The sequence below is a fragment of the Arvicola amphibius genome, chromosome X (assembly GCF_903992535.2).
Source record: "Arvicola amphibius chromosome X, mArvAmp1.2, whole genome shotgun sequence".
In the NCBI taxonomy this organism is placed as follows: domain Eukaryota; kingdom Metazoa; phylum Chordata; class Mammalia; order Rodentia; family Cricetidae; genus Arvicola; species Arvicola amphibius.
The window spans coordinates 55,358,897-55,374,572 of NC_052065.1; the positions used below are offsets into that span (position 1 = coordinate 55,358,897).

At 37.4% G+C, this 15,676-nt stretch overlaps 3 pseudogenes; all 3 read right to left on the reverse strand.

Moving 5' to 3' along the window:
- Window positions 1-579: 579 nt before the first annotated feature.
- LOC119804943 lies at window positions 580-2,943 on the reverse strand (annotated as a pseudogene).
- A 9,252-nt stretch (window positions 2,944-12,195) lies between these two features.
- On the reverse strand, window positions 12,196-12,656 carry LOC119805346 (annotated as a pseudogene).
- A 918-nt stretch (window positions 12,657-13,574) lies between these two features.
- Window positions 13,575-14,355, reverse strand: LOC119805216 (annotated as a pseudogene).
- Between the last annotated feature and the right edge of the window lie 1,321 nt (window positions 14,356-15,676).

Consider the following 15,676-nt stretch of genomic DNA (forward strand, 5'->3'; position numbering starts at 1 on the left):
TTTTTTTAAAAATCTCATCTGTTTTATGTTTGAAAGTAGAATGTGGTTGCACACTGCACTTCCATTCACATGCCTTGTTCTGTTACAAGACCAAGTGATGCTTAGGGTTTTGCTCTCCATACTTTACTGGGGAAAACAAGCCAAGTGGGGGGATTTCTGTCAAACTGTTTCAGCTTGTATTTTTTTTTATTTATAGTACTAGTATATGCAGAATTAATTACTGGGAATGAAAAATTTGGAAAGTAGATTCTATAAGGTGAATTTCAAACATCCAGTTTTCCTTTTAAACATAAAGATATATACTTCAGTGGCAAACAGTTTGCACAACTAAGGAATTAAGCTACATAGCTAAACACTTCAGACCACATGATTAACAAAGGGTGTCATTTTCCACAAATCTTCTACCAATCTGTAGAAACAAGCATACAGTACCACAGTATCATAAGTAGAAAAAAATTATCTTCCATTTAGTTTTCCTGCCAGGCAGATACCTTTAAATGCTAACAAAAATAAACAAACAAAATATGTTGTCAGAAGGAATTAAGGTAAGCGTTAAACATGTGGTTCTTCTAGTGAAGTTTAGTCTACTTCTTCCACATGTGATGTGTCATCATCTCCTTCCAGGGGCATCATTTCTTCAGCTACAACAGCACTGGCACCATGTATCTGCAGCAGGCTCATCCTCATCAATACCTAAACAAAGCTTGATCAGCCTTTTGATCCTATTAGCACATGTTCTGCGGATCTTCCAGACTGAAGCCAGAAGCCAGAAGTGCAGTTTCATACACAAGATAATCAGATCTTTCACAGACTTGTCATTCTTGTCAGTCTTTGCCTTTTGCCTTGGGATTTCAATAATTGAGTGATCATAGTTTATCTCCAGGTGTTTCTTCGCTGCCACGGAAACAATTGCTGACTTGTCTCCGGGGGCTTGAGCTTTGATGATCCTCTCCATGTTTGCTGTGGATGCATGTACACTAGTGAAAAGGCAGGATGGGGTTGCCACCAGTTGGTCTGAGTCAACCTCCTTTTCAAACTTTTTCATCCCTCTGCAGAGCTTTTCAAACCTTGCTTTTCTTGATGTTTCTTTTTCTCCTCTTCATCTGCTGGAAGTACCAGTCTTTTGTCAATTGACACTAAGGTTTTTTTTTTCCCCTCAGATTCCTTCAGCTGTTGCACACAATACTCACCAATGGGCTCAGTCATAGAGATCACTCCTAAGCCATGATTTCAGAGATGTTCCACAAAGACTGAGTTAGCTATTTGGTGGTAGGTTTAACTTTTGATAAGAAATAGATGTGTTTCTGGATTTCCTTCATTCTGGTGCAACACTCCGTGAGAGAAACCGTCTCATCCCCAGAAAAAGATCACAAGAGCTTTGTAGTACCACAAGAGCTCTGGAAGGTTTTTTTTTTTTTTCTGATTTTGAGAGTCATAATGAATTCCAAGCTTTGCATTTTTTGAGGACTGACCATAAAACCTTTTGTGGCGCTTTTTCTTCTGCTAGTTCAGTGACGAGTTCTAAGCATTTCTTAATGAAATTATTTTGATAACATTCAATTTTTTGCTTTCTTACAATATTTCAAGGAAAATATTTAGAGGGAGAGCCTTGGAATTTATCACCCCTCTAATAAAATGCAGATACTCATGAATGAACTCATAGTTATTCATGATGGTTTCATCTCTGCATACATACAACTTGATAACTTTTTATTTCTGTTTTCAAATAGACAAAAAGAATCATGTCTTGGGCATAGAACTTAGAATTCCTATTGTCTTTCAATGAAAAAATGTTTTACTGCCAAATGTTTTCCCCAATTATTGGTTAAGGGCTTGTATAACTCTCCATATTCTTTATTAGTATTGTCATCAGGATTTCTGTTCCAAATAGACTGTTTTGTTGAGTACTTGATCAGTAGTTGTTGTCAAAGTCCTTCTCCTTCTCGTCCTCTTGCTCTCCTTCTCCTTCTCCTCCCTCCCTCCTCCTTCTGAAGCAACATCATCTATTTCACACTTGTCATTATATTCCTTTTATTTTTTATTTCCTATTTGTCTTTATCTTTCTGTTCTTCAGTTTCATCATCATTGACTTCCCCATCATGCTCCTTCTTTACAAAGAGCAATGGGATAAACAATGTTTCTTCACAATCTCCTTTATTTCCCTTTCTTCCAAATAGTCAGTTTGGTCTTCTTTAAGATGTAAGATAACTTTTGCTCCATGACCCATTGGCTTGTCTGTGTTAGTCTGCACTCTGAATGATCCCCCTGCCAAGGATTCTTAGGTATACTGTTCACCATTATTATGCTTGGTGATGATAATCAGTTTTTACCCAACCAAATATGTATACAATATTCTGTCTGTGTGTATGCCTTCAGGCCAGAAGAGGGCACCAGACCCCATTTGAGATGGTTGTGAGCCACCATGTGGTTGCTGGGAATCAGGACCTTTGGAAGAGCAGCCACTGCTCTTAACCTCTGAGCCATCTCTCCAGCCCCTTAACCAACCAAATATGTAGAGTAAAAACCAACACAAATTGTCAGTCACAGAGTTATATTCACCAGCTTGCTAAGTATCCATGAAGGCTTTGATGCTAGACTTGGCAATAGTGTCAGATTTATTGATCAAGCCAGTTTTAATTATTCCAATTCCAGTATCTACAATTGTTAAGTGTTCATTCAGGAGTTTGCTGGAAATGAGACTAATTTGGAGCTCCTTCACAGAGTCTGGTTTACTAGGATCTGTCAAATTCTCATATCTCATCTTTTCCAGAGCACCTGATTAATTTGAAATGAGCACCCTCAGAAATATCTCTTCATTCAAATAAAAAGTATTAATGGTTAAGGATATTAACTGGGTAGTTTCGTCTGAAAGACAAAATTCTCAACCTCTTCTTTCTCCACTGGGTATATGTTTTGGTCTTGGGTATATATTTCCTCAGACATCTTTGCTGAGTAATGACCACACATGAAACAACACTGAAGCTACTTCCCACTGCCAAATCATAGAGTAGCCCAAATTTCCTAGCAAGAATTCAGTAAGGCCCCTTTAATAGATTTGCCAGTGGTGCAGGAGGCCCTTCATGTCACATGCCAGTTTGTGGGGTTTCCACTCTTTTCTATTTCTCACACAGGTGACAATTCTGCAATCACTGTCTTATCTGTTCCAAACATCTCTGATCATTTTACTGTCTTACCCAGAATATTACTATGGCTTCCTATCCCAAATAGGATAAAATACAATCACCATGCTGTTACATGTTAAATATTTAGTTAGCCATTACTTTCTAATTTTTCAATTTTATGTCTAATCTCTTGTTTTAGCAAAACTTGATTTCTAAGATAAACTAAGCTTTTGCACAATTATAATCTCAGGATAGCCTTTTTTAACCTAGGAAGGCTGTCTGGGGAAAATAAATACATAGATATTTATAATTTCTCCAAGGTAACACATGCTCCTACCTCAAAATGAATGAATAAACCAATAAATAAAGCCAAAAAGCCACTGTATTACATTCATTCATTTTTTTCATGTAATTAACTCCTTTTTGTTGCTGTTTTGGACATTGACTGGCACTGTAAATCAAGTTAGCCTAGAACTCACTCTGTTTCTCAGGCTGGTTTATAAGTCATGGTAATTCTGCCTCAGGGTCTCAAGTATTAGGATTATAGGCAAGGCTTATCACTGCATTTTTTTGCCATCACTTTTGCTTGAAACCATCACCAGCCATGACTATGATCTCAGTTCTGTCAAGAGTAAAATTAGAGGTTCTCTTCTTCTAAAATGCAAGCTTCAAGGAGCTCCTGTACCTGGTACACTTGGTCACCCTTATTTATTCTCTTGCTCTTCAAGTAAATAGACAAAACCGTTATCTGTTCTTTCATTAATATTAATGGAATTCGTAGAATCAAACTAAAATAGTAAAGTAAAACCAATTCAATGAAAGACATATTGTGAAGTTAGTGACAATTCGGGACTACAGTGATGATTCTACAGGGCAGTAAATGTTTATCTACTAGAGCCTCCTAAACCTAAAAGGAAAGCTTTATCCACCTAATCACAGAAATTCCAGGAGACTTGAAACTTCTAATTAACCAATAAATTTGCATTTCCTCTTAAATAATATTTTAAATTATAGAAATGTAGATCATGATCTACTTGCTATTCTCATTTTACAGATTAGAAGGCTGAGGTTATTAGATATTTAGAAAGATTTTTGAGAAGGTCATGTTGTGCAGCCCATTAGCAGCACAGCAAAGAGAAAAACAAGTCTCGAGTTTTCCTCTCTATTATGGTTTCCATGACATCTCAATGCCTTACAGCCACCACTAATGATATCCTCTATCTAGTGAATCTCAGACTAGAAACGTCTCTGTAGACAAATCATTCAGAAGGAAATACTCTTTCTCTGATAAAGCCTTCAGATCACACTAACTATGCTTTAAAAAGAATTCAAATAACACAAGTATTTATATAGTCAGAAATAAAGATCTTAATGAAGTCTATCCTAATTCTCTATATTCACACAGGAAAAATGAGAATCAGAGGTGGAAGAAGTAGTTTTTGCAAAGTCTCATTATAACTTAAAAGACAACTCTAAATTATTAGTGAGTTCTTGTAACTCTCAAACTTGAACATCATTCATTAATCCCATTTCTCATTGTCTTAGTTAGGGTTTCTATTTCTGTGAAGAGACACCATGGCCATGACAAATCTCATAAAGGAAAGCATTTAATTGATGTGGCTTACAGTTCAGAGCTCAGTTCAGATTTTAGTATGTTATCATCATGGTGGCAACATTGTAGTGTGCTGGCAGACATGGTGCTGGAGAAAGAGCTGGGAATTCTGCATCTTGATCTGAAGACAACAGGAAGTGGATTGACACTGGGAATAGCTAAGCATAGGAGACCTCAAAGTCCACCCCACAGTGACACACTCTTCCAATAAAGCCATCATACCTACTTCAACAAAGCAAAACCTTCTAATAGTGTTGCTCCCTATGAGCTTATGGGGACCAATTACATTCAATCTACCACAATCACCAATCTGAAATTTTAAGCCCATGTTGCCCATGGATTATAGTAAGATATTAATATATGAGTGCTTCATTAGCACAACCTGTTTCTTAATATATACCTTAGATCTATCACTCTAAAACATCAGTTTAAGACAAATGATTGAATATTTGATTTTTCCTCAAGATTAGGTCTAGTAGTAAAATTATATGGGTTTTCAATTTACCATTATTGTCTAATAGCCTCATGACCTTGGACCTGTTAATCCATCTTTCTTGCCTCAGTTTTCTCATATTTGAATGTTAATAAGTGCTAATTCTGGGGAGATATCAATAGCATAGCAATTACTTAGTGTGATTGTGAACTTGAGTTCTATTGGAATCATTGCAAAATAAATTAAAAAGTGCTGTCTTATAAATATTTGGTTATTCTGTATATTAATGGCACATAATACTATCCAGTGCCAACCAGTACTGACCAGTGGCAGAATTATTGCCAACAGACATTGTGTTCTATATAACCATACCATTTTGTATTCATAGAGATCCTGTTGCTTTCTAGATTTATCAAATCATTATGTCTTTCTGAGTTTTAATTTAGGCACGAGTTTGCTAAGGATGTAACATCTGTCATCCTAAGGTTCATGAGAATCCATGCACATGAAAATTATTCTTCAGTTCCCATTTTCCTTAGGATCCTGAATACCATCTCCACATATTGAGTACCACAATATCTCTGGAATCACAACCCAAAATTGCTTTAATTGACAAAACTAATTTTTATATTTGGGGATAAAATACAATGTTTTGTTCTATGTATACACTATATAAGGAGTTAATGAGCTTAATTAACGTAAACATTATACCACCGATATAATTTTGGTGATTAGAACATTAAAATATGAGGGTTTTATAATTTTGAAATATGTAATACCTTATAAATAATTATTTCCACATAGTGCAATATATCATTAAAGTTTTCCTGCAGTCTAATCTCCTTCACTCAGCCTTTCTTTTTTTCTCCAGGCAGCAATAATAATTTCCACTATTCTGTTTAAATGAAAATAAGTTCTGAAGATTTACTTGAGAAAATGTATCATTTGTCTTACTGTGTCTTTCAATTTTACTTAATGTAATTTTTTATTTTTATTCATGTTGTATTAATTATACAATTTCCTTTCCTTTCAAAGCCATATAGTATTTTAAGTGCATAGCAGAGAACTCCATATGAGTACTTCATTAATCCTTCAAGATAATATAATCAAAACCAAAAGTAACTCACCATCTTCTTCTCCATCCAAAATCTACCATCATTAAATGTTTTCTTTTTTCTATATTAGGTAGTATTCTCTAGAGAAATAGATTTGATAAAATGGGTATATATTAATGGGAATTTATTGAACTGCTTATTGTGAAAGCCAAAGTTACATTTTAAGTTTTAAATACTAAGCCTTAGAGATCCAGGAATCAAAAATACCTCTTATCTGCAAGCCCCTTGCCCAAGGACAGATACTTCCTAAAATGCTGGAGGCTATTATTTATAGGAGATAATAAGTCTCATGTGTTTCATTCCCTGAAACAAGTTTGTTTGGCCCATATGAACATATGTTTGATCACATGTGGGTAGAAAGTCAACAGGCTGAAGGTTCTCCAGGATGTATGTTACCCCTGATTGGACCTGATGGGAAATGCAATGAATTATTAGGTTTTTTTCTTAAGCTGCGACAAACAAGTTAGGAAAACCTTATACAAACTGACTAAAGGATGGAGAAAAAATATCTACATTAATAGAATCAGTAATAAAAGGGGGAAATAACAACAGACACATCAGAAACCAAATAATCATAAGGACATACTTTAAAAAACCTGTACTTCACCAAATTGGAAAATATAAGTGAAATGAATAATTTTGAAGGTACCACATTTGATAGGTACCACATACCACAGTTAAATCAAGATCAAAGAAAAAAAGTTGAATGGACCTATAATCTCTAGTGAAATAGAAATTCTACCAGGCATTCAGAGGAGTTAACACAATAATCCTAAAATTATTCCAAAATAGAAACAGAAGGAACATTGTCCAACTCATTTTATGAGGGCACCCAAACCACAAAAAGTTCAACAAAGAAAGATAATTACAGACTAATTTCCCTTATGAATATAGATACAAAAGTACTCAGTGAAAGATTTACAAACAGAATCTAAGAACACATCTAAAAGATCATCCACACAATCAAGCAGGTTTTATCCCAGAGATGTAGGGATGGTTCAATATACAAAAAACAGTAAATGTAATCCACCATATAAATAAACAAAATAAAACAACAGCAACAACAAATAATCATGTCATTAGAAGCTGAAAAAAACTTTGACAAAATCCAACACCCCTTCATGATAAAAGTACTGGAGAGATTAGGGATACATGTACATATTTAAACATAGTAAAGGCAATTTACAGCAAGCCTATAACCAACATCAAATTAAATGAGAGAATCTCCAAGCAATTCCACTAAAATCAGGAACAAGACAATGCTGTACCCTCTCTCTGTATCCATTGAATATAGTACTTGAGGTTTCAGCTAGAGCAGTAGTACAACTAAAGGAGTTCAAGGGGATACAAATTGGAAAAGACAAAGTAAAAGAAAGGTTATTTGCAGATGATATAATACTATGTGTAAGTGATCCCAAAAATTCCAGCTGACAAACACTTTCAGCAAAGTGACTGGATGCAAAGTTAACTCAAAAAAAAAAAAAAATCAGTAGCCCTCCTATATACAAATGGCAAATTTACTAAGAAAGAAATCAAGGAAACAACACCCTTTACAATAGCCTCAAATAATATAAAATAATTTGAGGTAATTCTAACCAAGCAAGTGAAAGACCTGTATGATAAAAACTTCAAGTCTTTGAAGAAAGAAATTGAAGAAGCGATCGGAAGATGCTCATAGATCATTAAGATAAACATTAAAAATGGCGATTCTTCAAAATCAGCGTACAAATTTAATACAATTCCTATAAAAATTTCAACAAAATTCTTTACATATCTTAATGGACACCTCAAGATCTAGCTCTACCACTCTTGAGAGGAGTGGTGGGAGGGGAAATTACAGTCACAATGTATTGTATGAGAGAAGACTCATTGTGTAGCTTGGTTTGAGGGGACCTTGGCAGTGGTAGCAGGATCTGTCCCTGGTACATGAGCTGAGATTTCGGAACCTATTTCCTTTGGTGGAATGCCTGGTTCAGCCTTGATGTGGGCAGAGAGGGCTTGGTTCCCCTTTAACTTGATGTGCCAGGCTTTGTTGATTCCCCATGGGAGGCCTTACCCTTTCTGAGGAGTGGGTGTAGGGTTGGGGAAAGGGAGAGGGAGCAGCAAGAGGAGAAGGAGGGGAAACTGTGGTTTGTATGTAAAATGAATAGAAAAAATGAAAACAAAAAGCAATTATGCATGCTTTTTGAACAGTTGAGGCTAAATAATCAGCTGTGATTAGCAAGAGTACTATTAACCTGAAACCTTTACTTCCCTAGGACAATAGATGCTGATCAACTTGGTCCGAAAGATCAGCTGTAATTATTAAGAGCCCAACCTCAATGAGGTGAAATATTCTGAAAAGTATTTCCTCAAAGCCAACAAACAAAATCTGGGGGTCACAGAGACCGGAGCTGCATCTTAAGCAGATAGTGGAACCTATCAATATGGTACTGTTTGTTACCCACATGGGTCTGATATTCACTGCATGAAAGCTGAAGGTTTGAGGAGGCAATGGGGAGAGATGGGACTTGACATGATGTGGCAGTGGCATAGTCTCTGAACTGAAGACAGGAAAGCTATTGGGGAAGATATAGCTCCACTTGCAATGAGGACCCCAAGTACTACTGGAGATGCCAGTATCATGGAACATTCACCAAGGATGGCTGTCAGTGTAATGTGGAGCTTGCTCAAGCTTAAGAGACAAGCTGTACAGGTTATGCATGGAAAAACTGGATATATGGAGCTACTTAAGCCTTTGGACCCCAGAAGACAAGTGCATCGAAGATGCCAGACACAGAGTAACCAGATCTGGTTTTGCAATGCCAGATTCTTGTTTTGCAAAAGTGTGGTTCTTTCTTAAATTTTGGAGTAAGAAAGTAAGTTATTTTTTATTTTATTATAGTCTACAGTTAAGAGACTATATTTTTTCTTTTCTTTTTTTATTAAAAATTTCCATCTCCTCCCCTCCTCCTCCCCCTTCCCTCCCCTCCCTTCCACCCATACCCCCACTCCCTCCCTCTCCAAGCCAAAGAGCCATCAGGGTTCCCTTCACTATGTTAAGTCCAAGGTCCTCCCAACTCCCCCTAAGTCCATGAAGGTGAGCAACCAAACTGACAAGGCTCACAGTGAGCCCGTCCATGCTGTAGAGATCAAGCTCATCGCCATTGTCCTTGGTTTCTCAGTCCTCCTCCACCGTCAGCCACATTCAGAGAGTCGGGTTTGGTCGCCTGTTCCATAAGTCCCATTCCAACTGGACTTGGTGGTCTCCCATTAGATCAGTCCCACCGTAAGAGACTATATTTTAAAGAGACCTTGATATTTTAAAGGCCTGAATTTTTTGATGACTGTAAGAATTGAAAGGTTGTGCTGTGTTTGATGTAATAATATTTATATAAGGATAAGAAATTTAAAGTTTACAGTTTCAAGTGTTGTGTTTTAAGTTATCAAGTAGTGGAGGGCTCTCATTAGCTTTAACTGTCATAACACATCCCAGAGCTTTCTGAGAAGAGAGTCTCAATTGAAAGATTACCCAAATGAACTTGGCCCGTTGGCATGTCTGTAGAAGATTGTCTTGATTGCTGAGTGAGGTCAGAGTGTCTAGTCTGCTATACATAGCACCATTCCTAGACAAAGAGTCCTGGGCTGTATAAGAAAGCTAGTTAATGATGAGCCAAAGAGCGAGTCAGTAATCATTGTTTATTAGTCTCTGCTTTGAATCCCTACTTTCCTCAGATATAAACTATGACCTAATAAACTATCAGTTGAATAAATCCTTTGCACCCTGAATTTGCTTTTGGGCACAGTGTTTAATCATAATATATATGTATGTATAATTTATAATCTACAGTATATTATAATCTATAAGCATATAGTTAAAAGCATACTCATAAGTATATACATATATGTAAGTATGATCTATGAGTATATAATATATAAGTATAATATATGTAATATAATCTTCATTAAAGTTGAAGAAAGTTAGTAGCAAAAATACAAATTATTGGTATTAGATACATAATTGTTATAGAGAAATCCTAGGATTAAATTCAAGTCCAATTTTACAAAACAGTTCTCTTTTTATTATACTCCCAACTCAAGTGTAGGGAAAGCAAATTATTAGGTGCAAGGACATTGTTAATATATATTCTTGTTATTAACTTCACTTAAGAATTTATTCACATTCATATTGTTCTTTGTTCATGACCATAATGATCCCATCCCACAGGATGTACAACAGCAATGTAAACACTCATAGACTTTAGATTTGTTTAGTATCTGACATAAAATTCATACTTAGTAAATTTCTAGGGAATAAGTGACTTGCTTAACCAAGGAAGTTCCTTGTCATTGAAAATGGGAAGAGAGGATGTAGCTTGAGGAATATCATATATGGAGGTGTGCATGGAAGTCAACAGAGGAAATTAGATTGTCTGGAATTGGAGTCTAAGTTGTTGTAAACTGCCCAATGTGAGTTTTTGAAACTAGATTTGGGTCCTCTAGAAGAGTGGTAAGTACTCTTAGGCTCTGAGCCATTTCTCTAGATTCCAGTCATGATGTTTTAATACAGGTACATAGTCTGATGTAAAGAAATGGTTTAAGTGTGATTTATTTATGCCAAATATTCAATCTGTCTTGGGAAGATTTTATGCATACTATAATAGAAGGTCCAGTTGTCCTAGTGCCATTTTTAAGAGAATATTTTTTATCCATTGGGTATTCTTGGAAGATTTTTTTACAGATAAGTTGACAATATATATGCAGCACTTGTATAAAATATGTGTTTTGTAGTGCCAGGAATTGATCCTAAGAATTCATGTATGCTAGGCAAGTACTACACCAATGATATATGCCTCTGACTCCTTAAAATGTGTTGTTATTGATCTAGGTTGAAATTGCCCAAATATATTCTGATTATAATATCTGGAACCTGTGAATATTGTGAAAGAGAGCATATGCATGTGATTAACTTAAGGATTTGGAAATGTGAGGATTATCCTAAGATTGGATCCCAAATGACATCCTAAGTATCTTTATAGATGAAGGAAGTATAAGAGTATTGGATATATCTTTGAATAAAGAACATAGAAAACCAAGGGATGCAAGGAATTAGTTATATATGCTGGCAAAAGGCAAGAAAACCATTTTATTTCCCAGACACTCTGTAGAATATATAACCTAGTTAGCATCTTAATTTCACCTCTAGGAAATTTTATATTGGAGTTTTGACTGCCATAATTCTGAAACAATAAAATGTGTAATTTCAATATCAATTATTTATCTTAATTTGATATTATAACTACAACAATGTAGTATAGCAATTGAGGATGAACAGGAAAATAATTACTATAGAATACTGACAACAATTTGATAGGAATAAAGCTGATAAGTAGCTAAATTTTGGTTATAGTTAAAGATAATGTGGTGACTAGTTGTTGAATTAAGAGCAATAAGAGAAAAGATTTTAATTATAACATTTTGAGCAACTGTAGAGATCGTGATAACTTTTGCTAAACTGGAGATCTCTAGGTGAAAAAAGACATTAGGATGAAGAGAAGTATCGCATTTTAACCATTTTATGTTGAGATGCCTACCAAGTGAAGTTGTAAACCCATGTCTGGAATTTGGGCTAAATAATATAGCCAGTGAATAGCCAATATCCCTGCCTGTGATGTTTGGTGAGTCAAAGGGGCTTCCATTTCCTTTGGCCAACTATTAAACAAGATATACTATATTCCTAGCACTGATGTTATTACTTGGTGGCATAAGATATCCACTAAGCTTATGGTCCTTTCTATTATATGACAATTCCTTTATATTCCTTTCAAGTATATGGTTTGCGAAATTTGTCCAGTACAGCAATACGTTTCCATTTGATCTATTCTTCCCCCCCCCCTTTCTTTTACTTTTATCTGCATTCCTTTTATGTTGAATTTATTCCCATGCCAAAAGTTTCTGTTTCTTCAGGGATATCTTCTATTCGGTGCAGCCCCTCTTTTCTGGCTTTGGAACATCTTGTTCTTTTTCAGTGGCAAGCGGAGCTTCTGTGTGGGTATTATAGCCATGAGCTCTGTAAGGTCATTGGCGTAACTTGGATGCTTTGTTCACCTGGATGTGTTCAATGACTAGAGAACCTACATCTAAACCCTTCAGCTCAGCATTGCTCTCTGCAGTTTTAAGCATGTGCAGTAAAAATTCAGAACTTTTTTTTTTGGCTACTGACCTGTGTCCAGCCCCCACTGTTTGACCTGGGGCGCATTTACTGACTCCACCATTATACTGTCAGAATGGCACACACTGCTTCCTTAAAGTGACAGATACTTGGTGGCCTTTTGGATATGCATACCCTTGATAGCCTGGGAAGTTTTATGGGTTTTCTTAAAGCGAACCTGAAGATTTGCATGATTTATTGGTTTTTCTGAGTCAAGAGAGTAGTGAACCATCTTCCCAGGTCACCTAAGGTGGCTTCTAAGAAGAGGATGTGTCCATTTGACTTTTCAAAAGACCTTTAGTGATAGCTGTCTCTTCCCATATTTCCTTTGTTATTCTTCTCTCCGATTTCCCTCGACATTTAATCTTCCTATTTTACTTTTCCCCTCGTCCCTCCATAAGACTTTGTTTTATTTCTCTTGCACTGGAAGATCCTCTTCTTTTTCCTGGCCCACTAATAAGTATCTAAACCTTCATGGTTATGTGGATTCTATCATACATATTGAAAACTTAAATGATCACATTCACATTTAAGAGAAAATATGTACTATATGGCTTTTATAGTTTAGATTGCCTGATTCAGAATGAGTTTTCTTTTCTTTTTTTTTAAATTTTTTTTAAGGCCAGGTGTTTATTTCCCTTACATGTAAGATGGTTCACAAACATGATACTATGGCTTCGGCACTGTGAGAGAGGGGAACATACCCAGCCTCTTAGGGCGGGAGGATCTCGACTTTAGTGTAGTGCTCGCTTCGGCAGCACATATACTAAAATCGACTTTAGTGTACACCACACCGAGAAGGGAAGGAAAGGTGGTTTCACTTTTCTGCCTCGCCTGAAGGGACAGAATCAATTCCACTCGCTCCGCCCTCCTCCCCAAGCCTTGGTGAAACAGGCGACATATTTCATTCTATTAGGTGGTAAAGGGATTGGCCTGGTCCCAACCATTACAGGGAGGTGTAAAAGGTTCGGGAAGCTACAGCGTGGATTAGGACACAGGATGGGACAGATAACATCAGAAGCATGTGACTGGTGGGAGCTGTTCCTAAGCTTCTGGGCAATCTAGTCCTGGCCTGGCAGAGGGCAGGAGACATGGACGGTGCTTATTGTTCGGCATTGATGACGTCCACAAATTCAGGCTTGAGGGAAGCCCCGCCCACGAGGAAGCCGTCCACATCAGGTTGGCTTGCCAGCTCTTTGCACGTTGCTCCAGTCACAGAACCTCCATAACTGATTCAGGTGCTTGCTCTGAGCCACTGCATCAGAGACATTGGATTTCAGCCAACCCTGAAGCTTCTCATACACTCCCTGAGCCTGTTGAGGTGTTGCAGTCTTGCCAGTACCAGTGGCCCATACAGGTTCGTAAAAGGCCAGGACCACTTTGCTCCAGTACTTCACATTATCTGCGATGACCTTGGTTTGCTCGAAAACAAACTTCTCGGTGATGCCAGCTTCCCTTTCCTCTAACTTCTCCCCAATGCAGGCGATCACTCCGAGCCCCTCAAATAGGGCATGGGCTACTTTCTGCCCAATCAGCTCATTGAACTCCCCGAAGACGTGCCTTCTCTCCTAGTGCCGCAGCACTACCCATGCGGCTCCTAAGTCTTTGATCATGCCAGGGCTGATCTCCCCAGTGAAGGCCCCATTTGTCACTTTGTAGCAGTTCTGAGCAGCCATTGCAATCTTGGGATCTAGCTTCTGCCTGGCGAAGTCAATGTAGGTGGTGGGGGGTGCAGAAACCATCTTGGTGTCTGCCGGCACCTTAGCCGCCTTTAGGGTGCAAATGAGTTCTCCCAGGCACATCTTTCTTCCATTCATCTTCCAGTTGCCCCCTACGAAGAACTTCCTGGAAGGCACCATTGCGCTGGTACAGGCTGGCTGAAGGTCAGTACGAGCCCAGAATGAGTTTTCTAACTCCAGCCATTTACCTGCAAATTTTATAGGTTCTTTTTTCTTTACAACTGAATAACATTCCACTGTGTAAATGTAGCAAATTTTCATTATTGATTTATCAGTTGAAGGCTATCTATGCTTTTCTCAGTTTCTGGCTATTATGAATGCAGCAGCAATAATTATAGTTAGTGCTCCATTGCTTATAAAAAAACTTATTTATTTCAACAAACCTGGAGAAGTCAAACTGGTCTTCAACTAGAAGCTTCACCGGTACTATCATTCATGTTGCTTGAAGGAACTCTGCACACTACCGGAGAAGAAATGTATTAATATCACCCAGCTACAAACTCCATAGCCTACAACAGCAACTGGCCTGCAAAATATACTGCTGCAGTAGTGACACAAATGTTATAGAAGAAAAAAATAAAAAAAAACCATTGTTATTGGATTTAAGTCACACTCCATGAAATGGAGCCTATACTGCTAAAGTTGCCAAGACCATGAACTTGATAGGCCATAGGCCTAGGGAAAAACCTAATACTATTATTTTGCTAAAGGAACATAGCAATAAAATGACTCCTTATGACACATTCATATATCCATAGATCAGTGCATTATTTAACCCTCATCAGAAAAGCCTGTTTTTGCAATAGATAGAAATTAATAGAGAGATACACAACCGAACAATGTGCAGAGGATGAGAGATTTTGGAGCCTAAATCAATGTCTTTAACAAAGCTCTCCCCTCATGTCTCACTCATCTAGGTTGAAGAGATAGAAAGACCGTGAGAGCCAGATTTGTTGGATGAATCCATGGAAACAGCATTTTCAAGACACGATGGGATATCTTTTCTATGGCTGTGAAGAGACACCCATGACAAAACAAATTTAAAATAAAGCATTTAATAGGAAGATTGCTTACAGTTTTAGAAAGTGAATCCATAAACATCATGGTTAGAAGCAAGGCAGCAAGCAATCAAGCATGGCACTGGAGCAATAACTAAGAGCTTACATCTCATCTACAACCACAAGGTTGAGAGACAGACTGGAACTAATGTGGGCTTGAGCTCACCAACTCCAGCTGGACAGGGAAGGAAACAGCATAGGTCCAAACTAGTCCTCTGAATGTGGGTGACAGTTGTATGGTTGGGGCAGACTGAGGGGCCACTGGCAGTGCACCAGGATTTATCCCTACTGCTTATTCTGGCTTTTTTGAAACCTATCCTCTTTGGATGGATACCTTGCTCGGCCTAGATATAGTAGGGAGGGCCTTGGACCTTCCCCAAAGCAATGTACCTTACCCTCTCTGAGTA